General features: G+C 47.6%; 1 pseudogene; it reads right to left on the minus strand.

Annotated features, from left to right (window-relative positions):
- LOC111535394 overlaps nucleotides 1–10,661 on the minus strand; it is a 17,680-nt pseudogene extending 7,019 nt beyond the window's left edge.
- Between the last annotated feature and the right edge of the window lie 2,863 nt (nucleotides 10,662–13,524).

Raw genomic sequence — 13,524 nt, forward strand, 5'->3', positions numbered from 1 at the left:
AGATAAGCATGGAATAGTGGCATTATTGAAATCTGCTTGTAGTGGCTCTTAAACCCACTTCTTGTAGGAACCAGGAATTTGGCACAGAGATGGACTTTGCTCAGTTCATGCAGATGCTCCCAACATGCACATGGTCCTGACTGCTAAGAAGCTGGGGCCTTTGAATGGGCACCTCCAGGCTGCCATGGGCTATGGGGTGGCTCTGTTCTTCCTCCACACCCCCTTTTTTTCCTGTTTGAATCACAACCTTTCTTTGTGCTGTGTGAGATGATACCATTTGGCCTTCATGGAGAAGGAACTGGATTGTAAACACAGGAGCAAACTTGAGGCTCAAATTGTAGGGCACTGCTTGCTTATGAGATGATTATTCAGAGGACCAGGGGATGCTCTCATTACTTTTTTGAAATTAACATTAAAAATAATCCTTTTAAAGTGTACAATTCAGTGGCATTTAGTACATTTGCAATGTTGTGCAACCATCACCGCAAACATTTCCAGTTCCAAAACATGTTCATCACCCCAAAAGGAAAACTCCATCTATCCATTAAGTAATCCCTCCCAGTTTCCCCTCCCCCAGCCTTTGGCAACCATGGATCTGCATTCTGTCTCTGGATTTACCTATTTTGGATAGTTTGTATAAGGGGAATCATGTTATATGTGACCTTCTGTGTCTGGCTTTTTCCACTTAGCATAGTGTTCAGGGCTCATCTCTGTTGTAGCAAGTATCAGTACTCCATTACCCTTTTATGGCTGAATAACTTTCCATTGTATGGATAGGCCACAGTTTGTTTATTCATTTATTGTTTGATGGACATTTGGGTTGTTTCCACCTTTCAGCTATTGTGAATAGCTGTTTGGCTGCTATGAATGTTCATGTACAAGCATTTGTTTGGATACTTGTTTTTGATTCTCTTGGGTATATACTCAGCAGTAGGATTGCTTGGTCATATGGTAAGTCTTTAACTTTTTGAGTTTGATGTTCTGGAATTAGACAGTGGCGATGGTTGTACAACTTTGTGAATATACTAAAAAACATTAAGTCATATACAGACCGTCTCTGACTTACGATGGTTCCACTTAACGCTTTTTCAACTTAACGATGGGTGTATCTGCATATAACTCCGTGGTAAGTCAAGGACCTCCTTACATCCTGCGATTTGTATCACTCTACCATTGTAAAGTTGAAAAAGTGTAAGTGGAACCATCGTAAGTCAAGGACTGTCTGCTGTGTTACCAGAATGAAATACGTGTTTGACTTTTTTTTTTTTTTTTTGAGACAGAGTCTTGCTGTGTCACCCAGGCTGGAGTGCAGTGGCGCGATCTTGGCTCACTGCAACCTCCGCCTCCTGGATTCAAACGATTCTCCTGCCTCAGCTTCCTGAGTAGCTGGGATTACAGGTACCCACCACCACGCCTGGCTAATTTTTGTGTATTTAGTAGAGATGGGGTTTCACCATGTTGGCCAGGCTGGTGTAGAACTTCTGACCTCAGGTGATCCGCCCACATCAGCCTCCCAAACTGCTGGGATTACAGGCATGAGCCACCTCACCCGGCCTTGACTTATGATATGTATAATTTATGATGGGTTTGTCAGAATGAAACCCCATGGTTACATCAAGGAGCATCTGTACTTTAAAGCGTGAATTTTATAGTATGTGAATTATATCTCAATTTAAAAATTTCACAGATCCCTAAGCAGGCATTCATGGAGACTGGATTGAGTCATGTTCTCAGTTTTGGCAACCCAGGGTCCTGCGTCACCTCTTGGGAATCCTGGGGTCTCCTTTGGTGGGTGAGGACACTGTGTCTCACTCCATAGTCCCATTTTTGGGGGTAGTCGGTACGAGCTATAGGAAGCAAATGGGCTCGCTGGCTGCCTGCCCCCCTACCTTGGCTCATTCTGGCCCTTTCCAGCTGCTACTGCTGCTTCCTTGTTTTGAGTCATGGCCTTGCTCTGTTGCCCAGGTTGGAGTGCAGTGGCATGATTGCAGTTCACTGCAACCTTGAACTCCTGGGCTCAAGTGATCCTCCCACCTCAGCCTCTCAAAATGTTGGAATTACAGGCACGAGTTACCCCTTGTGGCTCGTTTATGGTGCCTAAACAAGAGGTGCTTACTGTAGAACTGTTTCCTTAGTTTCCCCACCCGTGAAGTGGGTCTGTGAGCAGCCCAGCCATGGCCACAGCCTGGGCTCTGCAGACAGTGATGTCTGTCGCGGGTCAGACATGCCGTGCTGACTTCCTCTCCGGATCCTCTTTTCCTCTGTCTTTTGTGTTGCTTTCCACAGTGGCCTGTGTGAGCCTCAGGACCAGTTCCTCTTTTGCGATGCTGCTTCCTTCTAAGATTGCAGCTGAGGGCGGCGGTGGCCCCCTTCCCTTGTCTGTCTGTTCAGTCCTCACTGCACACTCACTTCCCCCTAGTCTGGCCCGTCTCAGTTGGCAACCCCATGCTTCTAGGTGTCCAGGCTAAACACTGCAAAACTGTCCGTGGTTTCTCTCTTTCTCTTGCACTTCAGAAAAGACATGCCAGGAGGTTCACTGGCCTCACCTTCAGCATGGATGCAGGATGAGCCATGTCTTCACCTGTCCTCCGCCGCCAGCCCCACCTCCAGCATCACCTGCACTGTTGCAGTGCCACCTGATGTTTCTGCTGGTTTCTGCCCTTGTCCCCAACCAACTCTTCTAACACAGCAGCTAGCAGACCTTGTCAGAACTTAAAACTCAGGTCAGAGCACTTCTGTGTTCCAAGCTCCCTAGGGGCTTCCTGTATCCTTACAGTGAAAGCCAGTGTCCTTACTGTGGCTTCCAGGGCACCACCAGCCAATACCCAGCCTCATGCTCACCTTGTCGCAGCCCCACTGGCTAGCTCATGACTCTTTCAATACCCTAGGATCACCCCACCACAGGACATTTGCATAGGCTAGCCCCGCCACCTGGGGTGCTTTTTCTCCAGAGAGGCACAGGGCTGCCTTGCCACTTCCTTCAGGTCTTTACTCTCATGTGAGGCCTCCCCTGCATACCTTGTCTAAACTTTCACTTCTTGCCTGCATCTCCTTGTGTACTATTTTACTAATTTATATAGTTTATTTCTGTGTCTCTTGCTAGGGCGCATGAGGTAGGGATTTTTGCTCTGTATTTCTGGCCCTTAGAACAGTGCCTCACACATAGGTGGTGTCCCAGAAATGTTTGTAGGATGGCTACAGGAAGAGAGAATGCATGAGCCCATTTTACAGATAAGAAAATGATCCTCAGAAAGGTGGAGTGGAACCTGGTCTCTTGACTCCCTGGCCAGGGCTTTCTGGCTGAACCACAGTTGCCACCTCTTCTTCCTCATATCCCTGACTCCAGAACAGCCTTGTGAACCTTGTGGGTTTGAGCGTTCAGAGCTCCCTTAGAAATTCCCCTTGTCAGCGGGGTAATGATGGAACTGGCAGCTACCTCTGGGCATTTGCATGGAAAGGATGGTAAGAGCCTGCTCCTGTGGACAGGGGCTTGCTCTGTGTGAAGCGCTGGGCTTGGCAGGTTACAGGGATTTCTCAGTTAAGTCTCACAGCATCCTGTGGAAGGGGACTGGTCATGTCTCCCATTCTGCAGACAACGAAGTAGGGAGCTTTTATGTGGGCAGAAATGAAAAAGATTGGTAACATGTTGAACTAGGCAGGATGTGGGGGAGCTGGCTTTCTTAAGCATGAAGCAGTGTTGGTTGCTGTATAAAATGCAACAACCTTTTGGAAAAGTAATTTGGCAGTATCTCTGAAAGTTGTTTCAGTGCACATCTTTATCTCAGCCTCCTGAATTCTGGTAACCTGTCCTAAAGAAGTAAACTATCTATCAGGATGCAAGGCTGTGTGCACAAGGATTTCGCAGCAGTAAACCGGAGACTCGCTGTCTCCTTTCAGTTCTGTGTTTTCCCCACCGCAGGGCATCTGCACGGGCCATTCCTTCTGCTGCTGGGCATGCATCTTCACATGGCCAGGGCCTTCCTGTCTTCATACGTCGGCATAGGCCTTCCATGACTGTCATATCTAGAGTATGTCTTTTCCCTATCTTCCCCATCTTCCAGCTCAGCCTCAGCCCCTGGTAGCCCACATCACAATGTATACAGTGTATCATAATCGTGTCCCCTGGTGGACTCCCTCCCTCCCTCCCTCTCTTGTTGGAAGATCTGCTCCATGAGGGTTCGGGTCTGTGCCTGTCTGGTTGACAGGGTCAGTACTTCGCAGCTATTTGTTGAATGAGTGGTGATGCAATGAAATGGCTTGCCACCATTAAGCAGACAGGGTTGGAATTACCTGTATAGGCTGGGAGGGGTGTTTGTATTAAAACACTGGTTTTAATACACCGGTGTTGGAATTACCTGTATTGGCTGGGAAGGGTGTTTGTGTTGTCCTGTTAAGGGCAAAAGTTTGTTGCACAAGGAAGCTTAAGAGGTGGACTTGGATGGGGATGGGAAGGGCATAAGCATTTTCTGTATAGACCTTTGACTTATGACAGTAAGTACAAGTTACTTTTGTAATCAAAAATCTCGTAGGCTGGGTGTGGTGTGGTGGCTCACACCTGTAATCCCAGCACTGTGGGAGGCTGAAGCAGGAGGATCACTGATGCCCAGGAGTTTGAGTGGAGCCTGGGCAGCACAGTGAGATCCTTGTCTCTACAAAAATAAAAAAAAATTAGATAGCTGTGGTAGTGTGTACCTATAGTTGGCCAGATACTTGGGAGGTTGAGGTGGGAGGATTGCTTGAGTCTGGGAGGTCGAGGCTGCAGTGAGTCATGATCGCACCACTGCATTCCAGCCTGGGCAACAGAGGGAGACTCTCAAACAACAACAACAACAACAACAACAACAACAACAACAACAACAACAACAACAACAACACCTGGTTAACCAACAACAAAATAAAAAAAAAGGGGAAAAGACTATCCCATTAGGGAATATCAGAACTTGAACTCTGGTCTTTCGGACTCCCAGCCCATGTTCTTACGCATAATCCAACCCTTGCCATATTTCCACACACAACCCCTTAGTATAGCCTCACTGCAGTCCTCAGGGGAAAGCAGAGTATGAGTTATTAGCTATTTCTATCACATAGGGGCTGTACTGGCATCTTGAGCCTGGGATGGTGCACATTCGTGAATGAAGATCTGAGCAGGGCCCCACACACACCTTCCACTCACACGTGCTCCTGGAGGGTGCAGGTGTGCACAGATGCCTCGCTCAGACCCAGCCTGTCTGGGGCCAGCGCACGCCTAGCCACGAGGCCGCCAACTCCCTGACCCGAGGTAGCGTTTGGGTCTTTCCTCAGCGCCTGTTGCACAGCTCTCCTGACTGTGCCAACTCTCTGGGTGGTGATGCCTTTAGTTCTTCCATATCTGCTCCATCTCTCCATCCTGAGCTGTGCAGGGGTGGAGACGGAAATGAACAGAGTCATTAAAAACTTTTTTTTTTCTTTGAGACAAAGTCTTGCTCTGTCACCCAGTCTGGAGTGCAGTAGTAGCACGATCTCAGCCCACTGTAACCTCCGCCTCCTGGGTTCAAGCGATTATCTTGCTTCAGCCTCCTGAGTAGCTGGGACTACAGGCGTGTGCCACCGTGCCTGGCTGATTTCTTTTGTGTGTGTATTTTTAGTTAGAAACAGGGTTTCACTGTGTTAACCAGGATGGTCTTAATCTCCTGACCTCATGATCCGTCTGCCTCGGCCTCCCAAAGTGCTGGGATTACAGGCATGAGCCATGTGCCTGGCCTATTAAAAACATTTTTTAATGAGGCTTTAATTTTCTTTTACGATGGTAAAATATACATAGCATAAAATTAACCATTTTGGCCATTTAAAATTGTATAATTTAATGTCATTAAGAACATTCACATTGTTGTGCACCCATCACCACCATCCAGCCCCAGAGCTTTTCCTTCTTTCCAAACTGAAACTCTGCACCATTAAACACTAACTCCCCACTCCCTCTCCTCCAGGCCCTGGCACCCACAGTTTGACTTCCTGTCTCTGAATGTGACCAAGGTATCTCATATTAGTGGAATCGTACAACATTTCTTCTTTTGTGTCTGGCTTATTTAAACATGTAACATAATGTCTTCAAGGTTCATCCATATTATAGCATGTGTCAGAATTCGTTTCTTTTAAAAAATGTTAACATTTATTTTTCTTTAGAGATGGGGTTTTGCTCTTTCACCAAAGCCAGAACGAGCACAGCGGCATGGTCCTAGCTCACTGCAACCTCAAGTTCCTGGGCTCAAGCAATCCTCCTGTTTCAGCCTCCCGAGTAGCTGGTACCACAGGAGCGTGCCGCCACACCCGACTAATCTTTAAAATTATTTTTTATAGAGATGAGATCTTGTGTTGCCCAGGCTGGTATCAAACTCCTGGCTTCAAGCAGTCATCTTGCTTTAGCCTCCCAAAGTGTGGAGATAACAAGCATGAGCCACTCTGCCTGTCCTGTTTTGTTTTTTTGAGGCTGTAATTGTTCTTTTGAGTATATTTGAAAGGTATTGCACAGACTGGGCGCGGTGGCTCACTCCTGTAATCCTAGCACTTTGGGAGGCCGAGGTGGTAGATCACTTGAGGTCAGGAGTTTGAGACCAGCCTGGCTAACATGGTAAAACCCTGTTTCTACTAAAATACAAAAAATTAGCCAGGCGTGGTAGTGCACGCCTGTAATCCCAGCTACTTGGGAGGCTGAGGCTGGAGAATTGCTTGAGCCTAGGAGGCAGAGGTTACAGTGAGCTGAGATCGCCCCGTTATACTCCAGATTGGGCAACAAGAGCAAAACTTTGTCTCAAAAAAAAAAGGAGAAAAAAAGGTATCATACATCTTTGGGATTAAGTGAGGGGATCAGCTTGATGGTGAGAGTGGCAATAAATAGCATTTATTATGTTTACCAGGTGCTAGCACTTTCCTTACATTGTCTCATGTAATCCTTACCACATCCCTATGAAGTAGGTATTAACATTATCCTTATTTTACAGATAAGGGAACTAGGCTCATAGAAGTTCAGTAACTTAGCCAAGGTCACACAGGAAGTTGTGGGCCAGCTAGGTTTTGATGCCAGTTCTACCTGGCTCTACAGCCAGTGCTGTGTGTTCCTGACCCCAGCTCTGGCTCTGGCCCTTCCTTCAATACCAGGCTTAGAGTTATTTCTTCAAATCCTTCTTGTCACCTCTCTGGCCTGAGTGTGGAGTTGATTGGTGCCATGGTATGGGCCCCTTCTCCCAGCTCCAGGTCCCCTTCCTGGGCCCCAGCTTCTTCTGAAAGCCTCTTTATGCAGCCTCTGGGCCAGGCGGGAGTGTCTGCAGGGAGGTGGGCCTCAAAGCCTATAGTGTGAGGCTGGCAGGGGAGGCCTGGCCTGGGGCGGCCACACAGCAGGATGTCCCTCTTGGCAGGACTTTCCGTGCAAAAAACAGCTACCAGGACTTCAGGATGGAAGGGACAGATAAACAGGAAGAGGGAGAAGCTTAAAAATATTTTTCTTCCTCTCCTGTGGCCTGGCATTTTCTCCCTGCCCCTCCCTCTGCCACTGGAGGTTTGAGGTGGTAGAGCACTGCCCGAAGCTGCCCGGGGGCCTAGAGAGCCACAGCTGGCAGGTGCAGGTTTCAGTCTTGTGGGTTTTGTTTTGCCTGATGGGCTGGTGTGAGCCTAGGCATTGGGGGCCAGATGGCCTGAGTTTGAATCTTTGCTCCACTGTTTCTTTGCTGTGGGTTCTAGGCCAAGTCACTCAGCCTCCTGGTGCATCAGAATGGCCACAATCTGTAGCCGCAGGGCTATGTGGAGAAATGATATGGCAGTGACTCTTTGCCACGCCCCAGCTGTGGCACTCAGGTGGATCTGTACAGAGGATTTCTCAGTTAGTCCCCATGGCCTCAGAGTGGGCGTGGACATGGGCTTCACTGACAGATGTTGAAGCATAGAGAGGTGGAGCTTCAGTCAGGGGCATCAGGCTGCTCATGGTGGAGCTAAGGCTCGAGCCCAGGCAGTCTGCATTCAACACCCTGCTTGCTTGTTGGTCTGGCATGTGGTACAGACCTTGACACATGGTACTGTTGGTACTGTGAACTTCTTTCTTAGTTTGATTGGGGTTGGTGGGGTGGTGGGGTGAGCTTTGCGCCCCAGATGTCGCAGAGCAATACCCACCCCCTTGTTCAGGTGCCTCCACGTGTTGCCTCCTCCCTGCAGCCCCACTAGGTGGACACAGGCCGTGGTTGTGCTTCTAGCCCATTGCCACAGCTGGGCAGCACATCACACCCTGCAGAGCAACACCTAAGATCCTGGCGTGGTCCCCAGGGACTGGGGTTTGGCCTACCCCACCTCATCCTATATTCTGGCCTCACAAGCTCCTTAATTCTTCCCACAATACTGTGCAGGAAGCACCTCTGTCTCCATGCTGCTCCATCTGCACAGAGTGCGCTTCCTCCCCCTTCCTGTCTGTCAGATGTTGCTCATCCTTTAGGGCCCAGCTCAGCTGCATCCTCTTTCAGGAAGCCTTCCCCGAGTTCCTGACCATCAGTTAACATCTTCCACTGTGCAGCTCAGTATGATGGGACAGGTGCTGGAGTCCCTGCGCTTCTGTCAGCCTCTCTAAGCCTCAGTTTCCTTATGTGTGGATTGGGGATTATGGGGTGGGGGAGAGGAGAAAGCTTGAACTCTTTTCTCTGGTCCATGTGGAGTTGGCTGGAGCCGGTGCAATATGGCCCTCTTAGGGTTAAGTTCCTCCCATGCCAGGGGCGGAAGTGAAGAGGACAATGTGTGAAATGAAGTCACTTCCCTGCCGGGGGTCTGCCATGTGCCTGGCCTTCTGCAGTAAATCCTGCTTCCTCCTTGGTCTCTGTATGCCCACCCATTCCTGGCTCCCATGACCCCACAGGCCACCAGCAGGTGGGGGCTCCTGATGGAATGTCTTTCATCCGGCGAGGTCACTTCCTGTCTGGATAAGCCATCCCACTGTTCCTGCCACTGAGGGAGGCTACATGAGGTCAAGTGCAATGCCCAGCCTGCTCCTTTTACTCCTGGATATGCTGAGGCCCAGGGAGGGGAGAGGATTTCCTGGGGTCAGGCCTCTGGACCACACTCCAATTGTGGGGAGGACTTTGTGGGCCAGGGTGCCTCCTGTGGTTGTTTCTGGGGAAAACCAGGCCTCACAGGCCCACTGCATGAGGTGAGGAAGTTTCTCGGCCTCCGTGGGCCTTCTTGGAACCTGGGGGAGCCTGGGTGTAACAGCTACCCTGAGAACTAACCTGGTCTGGACAGGACATCGTGGCCTTATTTAACCTTCACTGCCCTGCAGGAGAGCAAGGCTCAGAGAGGCCAAGCCATGGGCCTCTGGTGAGGGACGGCGCCGGGGTCTGCGAAGCTCCTTCTGACCCCACTGGCCAGTTTTCCCACGGGAAGGTGTTGAGCGTTCCAGCACTGGCACCTCGGGAGCGTCCTTACCCCGTGGGGTCAGGGTCTCTTGGGCTGTAAAGTTGATGCAGAACCATGGTTGCTGGTGTCAGTGGCCACTGTGTAGTTTTTTTTTTTTTTGTCTTTCTTTTTTCTCTTAATAGTGTATTTTTACTGTAGGGAAATGAGAGAAAATAAAGATATTCAGGAAGTTGAGAAAAATCGTCTGAGATCCCATTTTCCAGAGATAACCACGGTTCACCATTGATGTTTTGAGATTCGTCCTTCCAGACATTTTTCCTTTGTGTGTGTGTGTGTGTGTGTGTGTGTGTGCGCGCGCGTGCGTGTGCATGCATATCTATGTTCATGCACATTTGTCCCCCTTTTTAATGGAACAAAACTCTAAAATACTGTGGTGTCTGTTTTTTTTTTAAACTAGACATATAGTAGATACTTTTCTACACCAGTAAATAAGCTGCTATTTCATTCGAAGTTTAACATACATAAAAGAGCCAAGGACAGTAGCTCATGCCTGTAATCCCAGTGCCCTGGGAGACTGAAGCAGGATTAGTTAAGGCCAGGAATTTGAGACCAACCTGGGCAACATAGTGAGACGAGACCTCCATCTCTACAAAAAACACAGACTTCTGTATCCCAGTACCACACCCTCTTCCTGCTCTCAACAGGACTTCTTGCCTGACTTTCAACATCATAGACTGGTTTTGCCTGTTTCTGAGTTTTAGATATATGGAATCATGTAGTATTTGCTTATGTTGGCTTTTTTCGCTCCATGTCCTCTTAAGGATGTTCATCTGCTGCTCCATCCATTTTCATGACCTTAGTGATGTCCATGATACATTCAACTTCAAACACTGTTGGTGTGAAAGACATTTCTGATCTTTCACTAATATCAACAAAATGGTACTGGATACCTTTGTGGCCCTGTCTTTCCCTGTTTCCTTTGGATACATTGGTAGAAGGATTGCAGGGTCAAAGGGTCTGCAGGACAGTTCTGTTGATATTAGCGAAAAACTAGAAATATCTTTCACATTCACAGTGGTTGAAGTCGAATGTATCATGGAGGTCATTGTGTAGTCATGAAAATGGATGGAGTGGTGGATGAATATCCCTAACAGGATATGGGGCGAAAGAAGCCAACATAAGCAAATACTACCTGGTTCCATTAATCTAAAAAGGCCATTTTAAAGATATTTTAGAATTATTACCGGTTTACGTCCTGCCAGGTGCTCAGGAGAGAGCCCGTCCCCAGTGTCCATGCTCACATGGGCGTTTCCACCCTGGTTCACTTCCAATGTGATGATGGACACTGTATGATTCTCATTGTTTCTGGGTCTGGTCTTTTCTCTCCCCTCCCCTTCCCTTCCCTCCCCTCGCCTCGTGTCCCCTCTCCTCCCCTCCGCTCTCCTCTTTTCTTTCAGAGTTTCGCTCTTGTTGCCCAGGCTGGAGTGCAGTGGCATGATCTTGGCTCACTGCAACCTCCACATCCTGGGTTCAAATTCTCCTGCCTCAGCTTCCTGAGTAGCTGGGATTGCAGGCATGCACCACCATGCCCAGCTAATTTTGTATTTGTAGTAGAGACAGGGTTTCTCCATGTTGGTCAGGCTGGTCTCAAACTCCTGACCTCAGGTGATCTGCTTGCCTTGGCCTCCCAAAGTGCTGGGATTACAGGAGTCAGCCACCGTGCCCGGCCGATTTCTAGGTTTTCCATTACAAGTTAGGTTGGACATTGTGTCTCATGTTCATTGACCATTTGTATTTCTTCTCTTTCTATTTTGCTTGTTATTTTTGGTCTGCTTTACTTTCAAGATGTACTTGTTTTCCTATTTGTTTGAAAAATAATCCGTATGTTGAATGAGATAATAGGTCGGGCACAGTGGCTCATGCCTGTAATCCCAGCACTTAGGGAGGCCAAGGTGGGTGGATCACTTAGGTCAGGAGTTCGAGAACAGCCTGGCCAACATGACGAAACCCTGTCTCTACTAAAAATAAAAAAATTAGCCAGGCGTGGTGGCATGTGCCTGTAGTCCCAGCTACTCAGCAGGCTGAGACATGAATCACTTGAACCTGGGAGGTGGAGGCTGTGGTGAACCTGTATCACGCCACTGCACTCCAGCCTGAGTGACAGAGCGAGACTGTCTCAGAAGAAAAAAAGAGAATGAGAAATAATAAAAATACATTGAAAATATTTTTATCCAGTTTGTCATTTGCCCTGTAACTTCGTGTTTTGTTTTTTTCTGATTGGTCAAAAGCTGATTATTTTTTATGCAGTCTGATCTATCCATCTTTAACTATGTGTTCTGCCTCCAGAATTTTGTGTAGAAAGTTCTTTTCTGCCCCAAGATTATACAAATATTTACTTACGTTCTCTTCTTTCATGTCTGTGGCTTCCCTCATGTCATGTCTTCTTTTATCCTTCTGCCCTTCCTTTGGGAGAGTAATGTAAGATGAGGGGCAGCTATAAAGAGCATGCCCGGGAAGCCTGGCTGCCTGACTTTGAGCCCTGCTCAGCCACCTGCGCGCCCTTGAGGCAAGTTAACCCGGACTGTCTGGGCCTCAGTGTCTGCACCTGCAAAAATGGGAGTGAGGTAAGGGTTATGAAGGTGAAATCAAACTGTTTGTAAATGTATTCTAAGGGCTCCTTTACACTTAAAAATTGACGACTCTTAAGAGCTTCTGTGTGGCTTATATACATATATCAATAGCTACCACACTGGAAATTGAAACAGTTTATTTAAAACACATATTTCAGCTGGACACAGTGGCTCACGCCTGTAATCCCAGCACTTTGGGAGGCCGAGGTGGGCAGATCACCCGAGGTCAGGAGTTCGAGACCAGCCTGGCCAACATGGTGAAACCCTGTCTCTACTAAAAATACAAAAATTAGGCATGGTAGCACGTGCCTGTGATCTCAGCTACTCGGGAGGCTGAGGCAGGAGAATCGCTTGAACCTGGGAGGTGGAGGTTGCAGTGAGCCGAGATTGCACCGCTGCACTCTGGCCTGGGTGACAGATCAAGACTCTGTCTCAGAAAACTAACAAACAAAAACACGTATTTATAAATTCATTTATAACAAACCTATTATATGGCAACATAAATAAAATCTATTATTTTTCCTGGAAAATATATGTTCCAAAACAAAAAATTGAATGGGAAGAGTGGCATTACCTTACAGATTTGCAAGCCTCTTTCGTGTCTGGCTTAATAGAAGACAGCTAGATTCTCATGTCTGCCTCTGCACTCAATCTGTTGTGATACATTGTTTTGACTGAAGTATGGTGAAGAAAATTGGCTTCACCACAGATACGTATTGTGAAAAGGGAGGAATATTTTATTAGCTTCTAGATATTTTCCTTTGATCCTACATAAAAATTTGACAGGTGGTTGATTCTTAAAGCTGGTTGAAATGCGGAGTCTGAAAGCACATTAATGAACATTTTGTACCTCATCACGTTAAGATCCTCTGGACTGTGTTGCAGTGTGAATGGCTCTGTTACGGGATTTTGTAATATCAGGCATCTGTCTTTGGGGAAATATTGGCCCTGTGTGTTACACAGATCTTCCAAATGTGGATACATTTCCTGTCAACATTAAAAAAAAGTCACATCTGTTGCTATCAACACACCTATTATCAGAAAAATCTTTGTTTTCAGCAGCTTTTGAACTCACAGTGGGTGACATATGCTTTCCAAAATGATAATTGTCGCTCAAAAGCTCCCAGCTCCACCTTTATTATTTACAACAAATTCAGTCAGTTGTTTTCTTTGAAGGGACAGGTTCATTTTACTCATTTTTGTGAAAATATCTGCCATGGTCGGGCGCGGTGGCTCACGCCTACAATCCCAGCACTTTGGGAGGCCGAGGCAGGCGGATCACCTGAGGTCGGGAGTTCAAGACTAGCCTGACCAACAATGGAGAAACCCCATCTCTACTAAAAAAATACAAAATTAGCCGGGCGTGGTGGCGCATGCCTGTAATTTCAACTACTCGGGAGACTGAGGCAGGAGAATTGCTTCAACCTGGGAGACGGAGGTTGCGGTGAGCTGAGATCGCGCCATTGTACTCCAGCCTGGGCAACAAGAGAGAAACTCTGTCTCAAAAAGAAAGAAAAGAAAAGAAAAA

Source organism: Piliocolobus tephrosceles, chromosome 9 (assembly GCF_002776525.5).
Source record: "Piliocolobus tephrosceles isolate RC106 chromosome 9, ASM277652v3, whole genome shotgun sequence".
In the NCBI taxonomy this organism is placed as follows: domain Eukaryota; kingdom Metazoa; phylum Chordata; class Mammalia; order Primates; family Cercopithecidae; genus Piliocolobus; species Piliocolobus tephrosceles.